This window comes from Engystomops pustulosus, chromosome 3, assembly GCF_040894005.1.
Source record: "Engystomops pustulosus chromosome 3, aEngPut4.maternal, whole genome shotgun sequence".
NCBI lineage: Eukaryota > Metazoa > Chordata > Amphibia > Anura > Leptodactylidae > Engystomops > Engystomops pustulosus.
In genome coordinates, this window is record NC_092413.1 from 16,950,356 (window position 1) to 16,966,452 (window position 16,097).

At 39.6% G+C, this 16,097-nt stretch overlaps 1 protein-coding gene across 6 annotated transcripts in view; it reads right to left on the bottom strand.

Moving 5' to 3' along the window:
- PROX1 (prospero homeobox 1) overlaps positions 1-16,097 on the bottom strand; it is a 75,135-nt gene that overhangs the window by 39,012 nt on the left and 20,026 nt on the right. The window lies entirely within an intron of this gene.

Consider the following 16,097-nt stretch of genomic DNA (forward strand, 5'->3'; position numbering starts at 1 on the left):
TGGCCACCTGCTTAATAGTTCAGAAACCCTACAATCTATATAATTGCCACATAAAAGCAACCAAAACAGTTCCCGGAGGAGGGTGGGATAACCATAACACTTTAGGCCTACTAATTTTCCTCCAGCACTTCTTGGCATTACTGTGAGCGCTGTAAGCCTGTCTGCTTAGGACACATCTGTGCCGCAGGCTGGGCCCTGCCATTTCCTCTGCAAATTAATGGCTTTATAATTTATCAGAAATGAAGATGCATGTGGAGAAAATCAATGTGGCCCCCCCAAGGTCAATTAAGTCTTCATCCCCAGCGCAATCACTGCTTCCTTGTAAGAACTTAAAGAAGATGCAAGGAAAAAGAAATGATCTCTTAACTCCGAGGAGAAAGTGAAGATGTCAGATCTCTGTAAGATGTATATGATGATGTGGAGACTTGTATCAGGACCTTATTACACAACAGAGCAAACTATCTACCCCATATCTATCCATCTCTGATACATATCTATCTCTTATCTATCTCTATATCTATTTTATTTCCTATCTATCCATTCATCTCATTTCTATCCATCCCATATCTACCAATCTATCCCATATCTATCCACCTCTGATACATATCTATCTCTTATCTAACAATCTCATCCCTCTCTATTATATCTCTCCTCTATCTATCTCTGTCATATCTATCTCATATCTATCTATCTATCTCATATCTATCTATCTATCTATCTATCATCTATCATATTTACGTGTTTCTGATATCTCTCTTATCTATCTCTTATATCTATCCTCTATTCATCTATGTCATATCTATCCCTCTCTCCCCTCTCTATCTCCTATCTATCACATCTACCTATACTACAATGCACAATTACTATATCACACAAATAGTATAAATACGTAGCCCCTGAGATAAACTTCTAGCAGTTTTGCCTCGGAGGTTTAATCATTACAGAGAGCGGTAATTTCGCTGACATACTTCTTGTGCCAAGAGAAGAATTGCGAGAACCTTCAGTTACCTCCATTAGACTGATAGAGAAGTCTAAAAGTGCATTAGACTCTCCAGTGCCATCTGTCAAAATGCATAAATGAAATAACTGCAGCAAGCTGTCACCTAACGCAGCAGATAAGACTTTCAGGAAAGTCAAAACTTCTGGATGAATTACATCTTGTGTCTGCATGTATCAGTGTGCGGAGAAACCAGATGAGAAAACTGTTGTGTTAAAGTCTACAATAGCGGAGAAGGTTTTATCATACAGAAGTAGCTAAGTGTGTATCATGTCGTGACCAGTGTGATGGGAACATTGATCATGATACCTAACAATATCTACTTCTGTTTATCAAATTATTTATTTTATTTTTTAGTTTCAAAGTACCCCCCCCCCATCCAGAGCAGCTTTTCTGTGACAAACTTTCATTTCCCTCCATCCTACGTTTATTGTTTTTCCTTTTGGAACACCACTAACTGGAAGGGGGACTTAAACAAGAACTATCTATCTACTAATCTAATATCTGTCTATTTGTTATATCAAATCTATGTATCTATCTTTCTTCCTATCTTTGTAATATCTATCTTATATCTATGTAATATCTATCTCTCGTGTCTATCTATCTATCTATCTATCTCCTTCATATTTATCTATCTATCTCATATCTATCTATCTATCTCATATCTATCTATCTATCTATCTCATATCTATCTATCTCATATCTATCTATCTCATATCTATCTATCATCTATGTATCTCACATCTATCTATCTATCTCATATCTATCTATCTATCTATCTATGTATCTCACATCTATCTATCATCTATGTATCTCACATCTATCTATCATCTATATATCTCACATCTATCTATCTATCTATCTATCTCATATCTATCTATCTATCTATGTATCTCACATCTATCTATCATCTATGTATCTCACATCTATCTATCTATCTATCTATCTATCTATCTCATATCTATCTATCTATCTATCTCATAACTATCTATCTATCTATGTATCTCACATCTATCTATCTATCTATCTATCTCATAACTATCTATCTATCTATGTATCTCACATCTATCTATCTATCTATCTATCATCTATGTATCTCATATCTATCTATCTATCTATCTCATATCTATCTATCTATCTATCTCATATCTATCTATCTCATATCTATCTATCTATCTACAAAATATCAAAAATTGAGGCAGCACTCCCAAATAAAGTGAAAAAATGGAAGGGTTTATTCACAAACCGGCGACGTTTCGGTGTTTATCACCTTTTTCAAAAAGGTGATAAACACCGAAACGTCGCCGGTTTGTGAATAAACCCTTCCATTTTTTCACTTTATTTGGGAGTGCTGCCTCAATTTTTGATATTTTGTACATGCGAGTCTCCTACCAGGACTGGTGAGTCTTTGCACCCCCCCCTTCTCAGGGGTTTTTATGTGACACTGTGCTGCTGTGGACTTTCTTTTTTTATCTATCTATCTATCTCATATCTATCATCTATGTATCTCACATCTATCTATCTATTATCTATCTCACATCTATCTATCGCACATCTATCTATCTATCTATTATCTATCTCCTATCTATCTCCTATCTATCTATCTATCTATCTATCTATCTATCTATCTATCTATCTATCATCTATCTATCTATCTATCTATCTATCTTCCTTTCTATCTATGTAGCAATTTATCTCATATATATCTTTCTTATATGTATTTATCTATCCCATAGCTATCTATATTTTCCCTTAGCTATCTCTATCATGTATATTTATCAATATCATATCTATTATCTAATAATTATCTATCTCATATCTACCTATGGCAAGGATTTATCACAGCCATGATTTAGTCACAATTACTGGCGCAGAAGTGGGAATTGTAACTACCCTGCCCTTTTTGCCGTTAGGCCAGAGAGGGGGGTGCTGGGCCATGCAATGTGTGTTGCCACCCGTGCACTCGCTATAGTCTGCGCCATATTTGGGGGTAGTCTACAGCACAGTTCTTTGGCAGACCCATGCCGCTTGATATTGCGCCCACGGAGGGGGGTATTTATGGATCCGGAAAGTGCCAGGGGGTGAGGTTTGCATTATATGGGGTTTACATCAGGTGATACACCCCCTTTTATGTATCTATCTCTAACAATTATGGGCCACAATTATCAGGGCTTGTACACCTGAAAACTGGCACACAGCCTGGATTTGTGCCCATTTGCCCCCTTTGCCATCTCCACACAAGGTTGGTGTGGCTCGTGGCAGATTGGGCAGACACAGGCATAGAACAGCGTTTGATAAATGTGCCCTCATATATAATAACCATTACAATAGTAGAAGTTTTTTGAGCCACAAAACGAAACCATAAATAACGTCAGACCTTTTACTACACCAGGGACTGCCAAACATTACCAGTGCGGGTGTCACAATAATAATTCAATTACCATACATCCTAAACTAACATCAGCCCTTACACATTACACGGTTATAAAATATCACATAACATATTACAGTTATAATATTATAGAATTATACCACATTCTATAATACAGTTAAAGTGTTTAGTAAAACTGCATTAAAAAAGTATTTAGTTTTGATACAGTTTTTGATATTGCAAGTAAAAAGCAACTCAATATCACATCTATTTATCTCGTATATTTCTATTTTATATAATCTATTTACAACATTCTACATCTGATAAGATCTATCTATGTATCTTCCCAACTATCTAGTATATATCTATGTATCTATGTATGTAGCTATCTTCTATCTATCTCATATCTCTCTTCTACCTATCTATTATCCATCTCATCTCTATTATCTATCGTCTACCTATATAATTATATATCTATGTATATTCTATCTTATAGCTATCTTCCTGCCTGTCTAATATCTATCTATCCATCATTGCAAAGAAACATTCGACATATGATATATGTATCTTCCTATCTATCTAATATCTATGTATGTCACGTCTATCTATCTATCTAATATCTATCTATCATCTTCTACCTAAATTATACATCTATGTATATTCCTATCAATCTAAAATCATCCTTCAATCCATAACATATCCATAATCCATCTATCTGTCCATTATCTATCTCATTATCTATCTATCTAATATCTATCTTTCTCATATCTATCTCTCTATCTCATATTTATCTATCTATCTATCTCATATATATCTATCTATCTATCTCATATCTATCTATCTATCTCATATCTATCTATCTTCTTCTTCTTCTGTAGAATGTTTCATTCCCGTCTGATAATCCTGTGACCTGTTGCCTTCTCTCTTTCTCATCTCTTTAATGCACTTCTGGTGTATTTCCTACTGACTTGCCAATAAAATCCAGCGCGATGCCTTCTTACGGAGCAAGACGCTGTTTAGTAAATATTGTATAAGTGACCAATTGGTGAGCTTCCCTTTTAAGTGACTTGCACTGAAAACCCAACTGTTCTTCCAAGAAAGCCCTGGCTGTTTCCAGGATACTTACACACGCACAATGAGTCATGATGGAATAGATTCAGTAAACATACAGCTGTACCGAACACGAGCTAAGCCCCATTCAAGGCCAGGAAAGAAAATGAGCACAAATAAATATTAAGGAGATGGGGGGGGGGGGGGGTAAGTGCACTAGATGTTCAAACAATCTCCAGCCCAGAAGTTCACACTGTCTGCTGCCTGGATTCTCGGCGTAGCCTTAGCTTTGTGAAGACAGATGATATTCAATTCTATGTGCAATGCAAAATAGACAATAACTGCTGAAACTTGAGCCAGCTGCCAGGTGTAAAAAAAAAAAAAAAAAGCAAAAGATGATAAATCCATAAATTAATGAAAGACATCTGCTCAGGAACATAAAAGATCAGAGAAACGGTGTACTGCAGCTGAACCTAAGGCAGTGTTCAAACAACCCGAGTCTTGTGTTGTGTGTTTACAAAGTACAATGTAGCCTTAACTAAACAACAGCAACACAAAGGTGGATGGAAGACGCTGGGCGAGGACGGACAGATGCCGGGCCTTTATCTGGCCCACGGGTGTAATGCATGACTGTAAATATTAGTGGCTATTATCGTGTATGCCCTCTGCGGGCAGGGTGTGCCAGGCTGGGCTCACATAACCCGGCACCGGGCTGACCACACAGGTTCAGACTTCTATAGAGATATAGAGGATGAATCTGAGGGTTAGTAATTGAAACCACAAAGTCTGACAATCAAACATCAGGTAATTGCTACATGCACACAAACCCGCTCTGCTACACACAAATGCACACGCACAGTCCTGCTACATACACATGCACACACATATAGTTCTGCTACATACACTCACACAGCCCTGATACATATACATGCACACAATTCCACTAGTAACATGCACACACACACAATTCTGCTACATACAAACACATACAGTTCTGCTACATACACATGCACACACATATAGTTCTGCTACACACACACACACAGCCCTGCTACATATACATGCACACACATACAGTCCTGCTACATACACATGCACACACATACAGTCCTGCTACATACACATGCACACACATACAGTCCTGCTACATACACATGCACACACATACAGTCCTGCTACATACACATGCACACACATATAGTTCTGCTACACACACACAGCCCTGCTACATATACATGCACACAATTCCACTACTAACATGCACACATACACAGTTCTGCTACATACACAGACATACAGTCCTGCTACATACACGTACAGTTCTGCTACATACACAAACATACAGTCCTGCTACATACACACACACAGCCCTACTATATACACATGCACACAGTTCCACTACTAACACACACAGTTCTGCTACACATAAATGCACACACAGTTCTGCTACACACATGTAAGTTTCTGCACTGAGCCATTCCAAAGTTATCCCTCCTGAACATGTGTAAATAAATTGACAACTGGGAGTTACCATTCTATACTGCCTACACACTGTGATACCGTCAGTACTGGTTAGATGGTAACTGAGGACATGTGGGAACATCTACAAAAACAATTTCTATGAAAAATAACTGTGGAACGACACCATGTAATGTTTTAAGATATGATCATTGTTATTTCAGCTCCCTGCAATGGACCAGTCTAAAGGTTACACTAAGTTTGTTGGGCCCTTTGGAAACAATTGGAATACTGAACATAGCTAGATACTTTGTATACTTATAGTGGCAGATTTCTTAGGGCTTGTACCCCTGAAATAGGTGAAATTTCTGGTGCCACCCAAGTGGGTGTGGAGGGAAGTGGAGGGGGCGTGATCTGCAGCAGAGTTGGCACACAGAGTTGGCACAGGTTATAGCGTAATTCTATCCCAAGCCGGACCATGACCTACGCTGGCGTACATATATCCCTCCCATAGAATTTCATCATCTCTCACCCGCTACAGCAGCAGTTGAATGCTGTATAGGGTCTGTCGATGTGATGTCACAGCTGAGTCTCTGTGTAGACACATCAGCCAGACTTGAAGGACACCATCACGCGGAACTGAAACATAGGAAAGGGGGAGTATAGGCACTTTGTTATTTTTATACCCTCTTAATCCTGTACAACCCCTTTAAGTCAGATTTTAGAGTCTGGGGCAGAGAATAATAAGGTCATCTTGATATTGACAATATGATAATAATATACCAAATTTAATCTTAGGATTTATCCATAAGCCTGTTTTCACACCACAAAGTATGTACTGAGTGGCGTACATGTTGCATGTACTGAATACGGTTCGTATAGCTTGACTGATGTAATAATGTGTGTATATCATACATGTATCATACAAGGGGTTAATGTGTGCCTTCAGATGTCCCCCACACGTCTGTGTACACACTGTTTGTACTAATGACATTGTGTGGTAAGTCTTTTGTGCGGGAGCTTCTCCGCTGCCCACACTAATCTGCACCTGTACGCCTGCCCCCGGGTTATGAAGGCGCTGGCTATCTTTGCAAATGAATATGTTTAATCAAATATTAAGTTTTATTCAAATGCAAAAAAAAAAAAAAGAAGCAGCAGCCGCCGTTGTTGTTCTCTCACTGATTTCCTTGTCGTGCATCTTTTTTGCATCTTAAGAAAAGCAGCTCCTGCCCCAATCCCCAATATTTGCATTTCACCAAACTGAAGTAGTGTGTGTAGAAGGGACATCTGCACAGGTGGAAACACATCTCCTGTTCAGATAAGAAAGCTGTCGGGGGCTTGGCAAGGCTCCTGCCACCCAGTGCCGAGCCTCGTGTTTACAACACCCATTGGTATCAGGTGTTAGACAGATTCTCCCTTAAAAAAACAGGGTTTTATGTAAATGGCGCTCACACCCAAACATCTAAAGTTCCCCTCAAGTCATTGTGCAGACAATACTACAGATCTATATCATTTCATTGGTCAAGAATTGCACAAAACATGAATCGGCAAGGAGGTGGCACAGCACGTTTTTAAAGCGATTGTTGCAAAATTGCTGCAAAATGTATAATTTTCACATGCGTTTTTGTCCGTTTTTCCGAAATTGCGCAATGAAAAACGGACAAAACGCATGCGTTTTTAAAAAACGGATGCGTTTTTTAACGCATGCGTTTTTAACGATCTGAAAACGCACTTAGTAAAAACGGCCCAAAAACGCCATGTGTGTCTTCACCCTAAGGCTCCCACTGGATGTACTCGCAGCAGATTAGCCGCCATAGATGGTTGTCCCATGTGCTGTGCTCGGCTATTTCGGTCACTAACGCTATTGAGAACGGGATCCCCTTTCTTTGGAGAGCTAGGAGCTCCAGAAGTCAAACCCACACTAATCCCTTACCCAGTGAATGGGGGATACTTTTAGATACTTAAAACAACCCCTTTAAGGGCTTTGAGAGACTGCTATAGTCAGTGTGTAAATCATGGACTGTGCAATGTCTTGTTTCAGAGACTGACCACAGTCATTAATAATGCACAGAGCCCTGACCTATGCACTGTGCTCAGTACAGTTTGTGATTCACGCACCGACCAGAGCTGTGTGACACTCCCACAACTTGAAAGGTGCTGGTGATAATTCAGTCTTTCTATTCTGCATCTTTTTAGCCATGGTGGGCCTGTTCTGTATATCCCCGTAAAATGTGGGTACCACCTTACACTGCACCTCTAAAGACCAGCTTTATAAATGTTAAAATTTTCCACCAGGGGCATAACTATACCAACAGTAGCCGTAGCAGCTCCTATGAGGCCCGCAGTGTCAGGGGGCCCCGGTACCAGGGTAATGGGTGTGCATTGGGTGTGCTGTGTATATACTGTATATGGTATCATATGTATGTATGTGTGTATACAAATGTGGTAGAAATGATGCATGGATTTATATAATACTGTATGTATGTGTGTATATGCTGTATGTATATATGTTGTGTATATCGGTTGCACATATTTCAGCTTAATCCACCATTTTCATTGAATGAGGTGAAATCTGCACTGAAAATCCAAATTAACAGCTAAGATGCTGCGGATTTTAAAAATTCAGTGCAGAAACATGAGTGTTAAAAAAACCACATAAATGGTCCTGTAAGACACAGCTAATTTTCCGCACAAAAATGGGGGAGATGTGCAACTGATATGTATAAAAGGAAACTTCATGATAAAATAGATGACATCTTCTTAATTTATATTATCCGTGTAAATCATCATCCCTAGCACCTAAACATCACCCACGCACACACAAATCCCACCCCGAATATCCAAGTGTCAGATGCCATCTCTATACCCTAATCTCCAAGAAGACAGGTGTGCGCCCTAGTCCTAAGTTTTTCACCTGCTCCCAGATGTTGGCACTTGAGTTATTATTGAAATGCACCAAAAAAAGGTCACAAAAAAAGCACAAAAATAAACGCATCAGAAGCACAGCACAAAAATACACCCAACCGAGCATAAGTAACACATAGGTGCGGGTTGCGCAAAAAAATTACACCATTAAAAAAAAATGTGGCTAAAAAGCTGCAAGATTTATCTAGATGCAATTCCACCTATGATAAATCAATTTTGCACAAAATTTAATACTAACATTTTTTTTTTGACAAATGCGATTTATGTGCTGCAGTGTAAACGGGCCTTTCTGTGTGGGCTTTAAAGGGAATTTACCACCAGGATGAAGTATTGTAAACCAAGTACACTGACATATTGATGTAGGGCCCCTCTGGCAGAATCCGCTCTTATTTTAGCTTCCTATGCCCTTGTTTGTACTAAAAAGTCGCTTTAAAAATTATGCAAATGAGTCTGAGGGGCTCCAATTTCTATTAACTGCTATGGAGCCTTAATATAAATTAAGAGTAGATCCTCCCAGAGCGGGTACTCACCTGCATGTAAGTGTGCTTGGTTTACAATCTTGATCCTGCTTTTTAGATGGTGTGACTTTTACTAGGGGGATTGTCTAAGCTGTTCTGTAGGGTGCTGCCTTACAAGATAGCTAAGAGGCAATGCTTTCCTTATTCACAAATTTGCATATTTCCCAGAATACCCTAGTGGTGTGTCAATGGCTGTAAGTCTCCAAGGAGGTCTTGAGTGACTAAGTATCTGTAAGGAAAGCTCTTACTTTCTGTAGTAGACTTTCACAAAGTGTAAAACCCTAAATAACCCCCCGAATACACAGGTAATCATCCTGAAAGTGCCCTCTGTGGGCAGACTGCAACTACTCAGCCGAGCTATGTTACTGAAATGACACTGAGGAGTCAGTGAGGGGAAACCACTTTACCTGAACACTACAATTTGTCTTGCTTTTCAGACGGGAATATGAGTTGCTTTGCTTCTATCTGATGTATTGTGTCTTAATAAGACTAATCTCTACAAAACAAAATACCTACAAAATTAGGCAAAATGTGCACGTCATTACAAAAAGAGGCCCGAGTCACACAGGGTCACACTTGCTGTAGTTAATCAGATAAAAGCAAAGCCTAAAAGGCCGCACACATAAGGTTCTGTGTTACAGTACTGTAGGCACTCGATGCTTCCAGTGACCACGTCCTCTGTAAGGGAATTGGGTTTGTTGCCGTTTTTGTTTAACAAATACCAGTTAAAAAATAAAAAAAAACGGGCATCAATAAACTTTTGTAAAAAGTTACAGTTACATGCAAACCAGCTTACAACAAGCATGATGTGTGTGAATGTAAACACTCCCGCAGTGTCGGACTGGGTTTCCTTAGGCCCACCAGAGAAATCAATCTGGGGGCCCACTTATCATTATCCCCCAGGAAATATTCTCTATCAGACTTCAAATTATGTTTTCTGATGCACCTCTGGGGGCCCACCGGAGGATCCTCTGGTACTCTGGTGGGCCAGTCCGACACTGACTCCTGCTCATAAAGGGATGACATGACGTGTCCTCCCCCCCTCTGGTATAATGGATCGTGCTCATCTGCGCCATTTATAATTTTAAGGGTGATGGATAACAAGTATCCTTAAAGGGGTTGTCCACATTCAACAAATACTTGATATTATTTGTGTAATGAAAAGTGTGTAACTTTTCCAATATACTTTCTTTCTGTAGAAAGCTTCTATATTTACCTCCAGTGGATAGAGATCTGTCCATGGTCATGTGATGGTCACACAGGTGCACGGCTCGTTATTATCACAGAGTAATCACAGCTGTGTGTTGTAACGAGACGCGTATCTGTGTGACATCACATGACTAGTGATAGATATAACGAGCCGTGCACCTGTGTGACATCACATGACCAGTGATATATATAACGAGCTGTGCACCTGTGTGACATCACATGACCAGTGATATATATAACGAGCTGTGCACCTGCTTGACACCGCATGACCAGTGACATATATAACGAGCCGTGCACCTGTGTGACATCACATGACCAGTGATATATATAACGAGCCGTGCACATGTGTGACATCACATGAGCAGTGATATATATAACGAGCCGTGCACCTGTGTGACATCACATGAGCAGTGATATATATATAACGAGCCGTGCACCTGTGTGACATCACATGAGCAGTGATATATATAACGAGCCGTGCACCTGTGTGACATCACATGACCAGTGATATATATAACGAGCCGCGCACCTGTGTGACATCACATGACCAGTGATATATATAACGAGCTGTGCACCTGTGTGACATCACATGACCAGTGATATATATAACGAGCCATGCACCTGTGTGACATCACATGACCACATGATATATATAACGAGCCATGCACCTGTGTGACATCACATGACCAGGGATAGTTTTTTTTATCCACACAAAGTAAACAATTAAACTTCCTGGAAAATGACAGCAAGCAGAGATCTAGAAAACAGTAAGGACTTGAAACAGAAAGTATATTGGAAAATTGTATACGTTTTCTTTTACAAAAACAATATAATTTTTTTTGTTGAAAGTGGACAACCCCTTTGACAGGTTAGGTGGGAGGGGGAGTTTCGTACAGCAAACTCAACGCGGGGTTAAATATACAAATAAAACTAGCTGCGGGAAATGTCTTTCCTTACCTGTTAAATCCAGCGTCTCTACAACACCTATGATCTGGTAGTCCCTACATGTCTTTCCAGATGCAATGATAAGCAGTAGAGACATATATAAACTCCACGGCCAATCACTGTCCTCCTCTGCATCACATGACCGTGACTGGGGCAGCAATCATGTGGAATGACAGCGGATTTACAAGGATCAGAGGAGGAAACGCTGGAGCATTGGGAGATTTATCAGGTAATAAATGGTTCCTTTTATTACTTGATAACAATTCTCCGCAGTTTTATTTCATAAAACCGACCGCTTTAAGTAAAGTACTGGGTTGCGTTTTCTGTCCAAAACCCTCCCTCCCACCTTACTGCTGTGCGTTTCATGTAACCTACACTCACGTGTTATGGGCCTGGGTGAGTGTAAGTGCCTGCAGCTCTTAGTGTTATCTGGATGCGACTAATAATTACATCAGGAAGGAGCCGGGGGTTTAAAAAGTTACAGCAATGAAAACAGAACACGTTACTTAATGCAACAGGTTCGGGAACAAGCATTTGCATTCATTATGTTCTCAGGCGAGTGAATGAGTGTTGATGCTTATTAGGGCTGTTGTACGGTGATATAGGCCATTCCACTGAGCCGGTCAAAAGACTTCAACTAGAGATATAGCAGAGGCTGACATGCTAAGTGGACATGGTCCTACTGTGGTTATGGTAAGGGCTCATGTGCATGGCCGTATTAGCGTGCCCATAGCCTACTAGGGGTATCCGGTACATTCAAAAAGGCTCACCGCTGCCACTAGGTATGAAGATGTAATCAAGTTTACACATTGTAGGAGGAATTTGCCTTCAGAGGCAAATTCAACTCTACATACATATAATGATGCATGAACTACGCAAGAAAAACTACTCCAAACCAATCCCCTTAGTCTACCACCTCCCATGTGTCATCTCGAACACTGGGGCCTTCGGCTCCATCCAAACAATAGCTCTAGGGTGTGACTACTTTCTGTACTCCTCCTATTGCTTCAATATTGGATTCCTTGAAGATTCTACACAATTTTTCAAAAGATTCCGTTTGGGTCCAAATCGCAACAATTTAAACTGATTTTCCTGGTTTATAACCAGTTAATTTTCTACAATTTTTTTTGCATCATGGTTAGGGTTAGCATTAGGGTTAGGGTGAACCCTAACGCTTATTCTAACCCTAATTTAAAAAAAGAAAATTGTAGAAATTTAGCAAAATAATAATAATAATAATAATAATAATCTTTATTTATATAGCGCCATCAAATTACGTAGCGCTTTACAAATCATAGGGGACATATACAACTATATTACACTACAAAGAACAAACAGTCATATGGAACAATAGGAGTGAGGGCCCTGCTCACAAGAGCTTACAGACTATGAGGATGAGGGGGTGACACAAGAGGTTGTATAATGGTCCAGCCATTCTTTATAAGGGAACAATATAAAATAATTTAATAAATAATTTACTAAACAACGATGTTGCTGCTTGAACCAGCCATCAGCCGCCATCTTATTTACAGGGTCCTAGGTGAAAAAGACTGCAGAAATGACTAGGACTAGAGATGAGCGCAACGATGTTCAAGTTCAGCCCTTCTGACCTAGATATGTTGCTGTATTGGTGGCCGAAGAGCCAATCAGGCAAATGGACCCACTGAACAACTAGCCATGGCCATGATTGGCCAGGGGAACACCAAGTTGCTATTTCTAGTTGTTATCTCTACATAGGACCTTTCTTTAAAAAAAAATCTATGTTTTCGAGGACTAGAGTGGGTTAAATACCAATTGTAAGGACAATTTCACCAACATCCCTTCGACGGAAGCAAATCGGAAAAGAAATTGGATTAGATCTGGTGCTGGAAAATGAGAATACTTCTACCTAATCTATAAATGGATGGATAGTTCCATTATTTAATCAGTATAAATCTAAAAAATAAGCTATAATTCCTGACCAAGAAACCAATAAATCAACTAAGTTGGAGTTTGAGGAGGATCTGCAACCAAGAACCTCAGGAGACACAATGGTGGCTGTGTAGGCCACTATTTGGTTGTCCCCCAATCCAGCTGAATTTTGTCTTTAATTGTGCTTAGTGGCTTTCTAAAATAATTTGCTTTGTGTACGTAAGGACAAAAGATTTCTGTGTAAAGCTGAGCAGAGGTTAATCATGCATAGCAGGCAGCTGCACCGAGCCTGCACAGCAGACTTCTGGCTGCACAAGGGAACTTTATGGAGTGCTAACAAATCACTACCTGCATCCTGAGAACACAAACATGGCATCGCTTTCTTCTGTAATTATTAACCTCCTGAAGATGATGAGAGTCATCTGTGGATTTGACTCATACTTCCTCTATACTGGAAGATTTTATTCTCCTTTTTTGAGCAAAATCTGTTTGACGCTGCCTACAAGGAGCACACGACTGCCGCCAGCCTACTGAGCACAGCGGCTCCATGCTTCCTTCTGTTATGGGGTTTGTAAGATGTAATATTTAGGATTGATGACAGAGATGCTGACTAAATAGAGGCAGGAGAACACAGAGCCGCTTCAGTGTGAGGTCCAAGCCCTCGAGGCGCTGGTATCTTCAGTGTATTGTCTCTCTATGGGCCTTATTGGCATCGCTAGCTGCAAATCATTCTACGGAGACGCTACTAGACTTTCCACGCTAAAGAGTTACAAATTTGTTCATGAGAATATTCACAATGGAGACAAGACAGACTGTCATGACAATACACGCTCTGTCACCATACAGAAACCAGCCAAACAGAAGGTAGATTTATACATGGACATGCACATATACAACTACAGTGGTAATAGGGGGATTGTAAAGAAAGAAACCCTAAAGGCCATCTGAATTCTGAGCCAAAGGAAGAAGTGGAATACAAGTATCATATTTCCGCTTCCTTCTCAATCCACTGTTGACCCTTAGGATACACTCACACGTCAAAGTAAGGGAATAGTCACGCGTCGTAGAATAATTTTTGATTGCCCCATTGAACTAAAAAGGTTCACATAAAACCTTTTCAGATGATTGGAACAGATAAAAGTGGACTTTGTGGTTGACCTGGGCCAAAACTTCCACATTCTAAGGTTTGGAATTGATTCCGGGGGCAACAACCCACCAGTCATTTATGTAGTCTACTAAAATAAAAATTATACTTTGTGAAATCCCTGTAAATATTAGGAACATGTCTAATTTATAATTCTTGTAACTTTTATCCTTCATATACCTAGAGTTTCTTCTTCTTTTAGATTGTGCCGTAACCATATATATTTAACTACCCCGAGGCACAGAGTCTTAGTGGCACCCAATACCCTGCACCCAGACACATGTTCTGGTTTCCTGCCCCTGCCATGCTGCCCCCTATTGCTCATTCTGAGAAGTAAATCAAGGAACCCAAATATCTCAAAATACTGAATGTCCATGGTGCCTCGTAAAGGAGACTGTAGAGAACTATGTAAAGCTACAGCATAGATCCAGACATCTGGACATCGTCCCTTCTGTTTTGGGTCTTGCATTATTTTCTATGTTGAAAATGTAAAAAACTACTTCTGCCGGTCCAAACCAGTCATTCAACTACATGTGTATCACATAGATATATTTTTACAACCATCTAATTGCAATGAAATCCTCCAATAAATTTTTTTTTTATAAACGTTCTCCATTATAATTAGGTTACACATGAGATTTTCTACAGGGCTTGTCTGCAGGTTTTGTAGTATTTTCTGAATTTATTTCTGTCTTTGGCTGGCCAGCCATACTGAGTCCATAGTGGACGGTCTTTCCATACAGCTTCTCCATCCTGCCAACATGGGTGGTTTAGATCAAAGGAGAATTTGCAAAAAAAAATTATAATAACTATTAAAAATGACTTGAGGAGTGAAGTCATTGAAGAGTAGACAGGACCGGTCATCGACCAAGGACACCCAGCCAGCCACCCGAAGAAGAAATCTAAAGATAGATGTATGGTATGTCAAGTGCACAAGATAATATATGACATGTAAACCAGATAAGCTTTATACATGATCAGCTCACACCTTTTTTGCTGTGTTTTTGATGGACCCAGATTATCCAACGATCTGCTTCGAAATGGAACAAAAAAATCCCCAAAAATAACAATGAAATGTTCTCACCGTTTTTTGCTAGTTGGATCTGCGCAGTTATTACGCCCTCTCCCTCACTCTGTGAAACTATTGGCATGTAAGGTTATCACAAAAAAATCATCATGTGAAATTCCTGACCGATATCAGTCTGGCCTCAAGTGTGAAGGTTTTGGGCAAAAAAACAAAAACAAAACTAAACATTAAAATCTAAATTGCATATAATAAATATTTAAAAAGTGTAAAGGTAAAGCATTATTAGCTGGGGGTAGTCATAATGTGTCCTATTAACACAAACAATCATGATGGGAAATCTCAATATCTGGAATAATAAAATATGTTTCATTTTACGAGTGAATGGAATACATTGTACGTTAAAAGTTTCTCGAAGAAAAGATTATGGGACATTCGGCTGCAGACAGAATCAGGGTTTTCACTGATCCCTATTGTCCTGTCTCCATATACACTGCTATGGAGATGTCTGGAGTTTCAGTGAACAGGATTTGACATATACTATA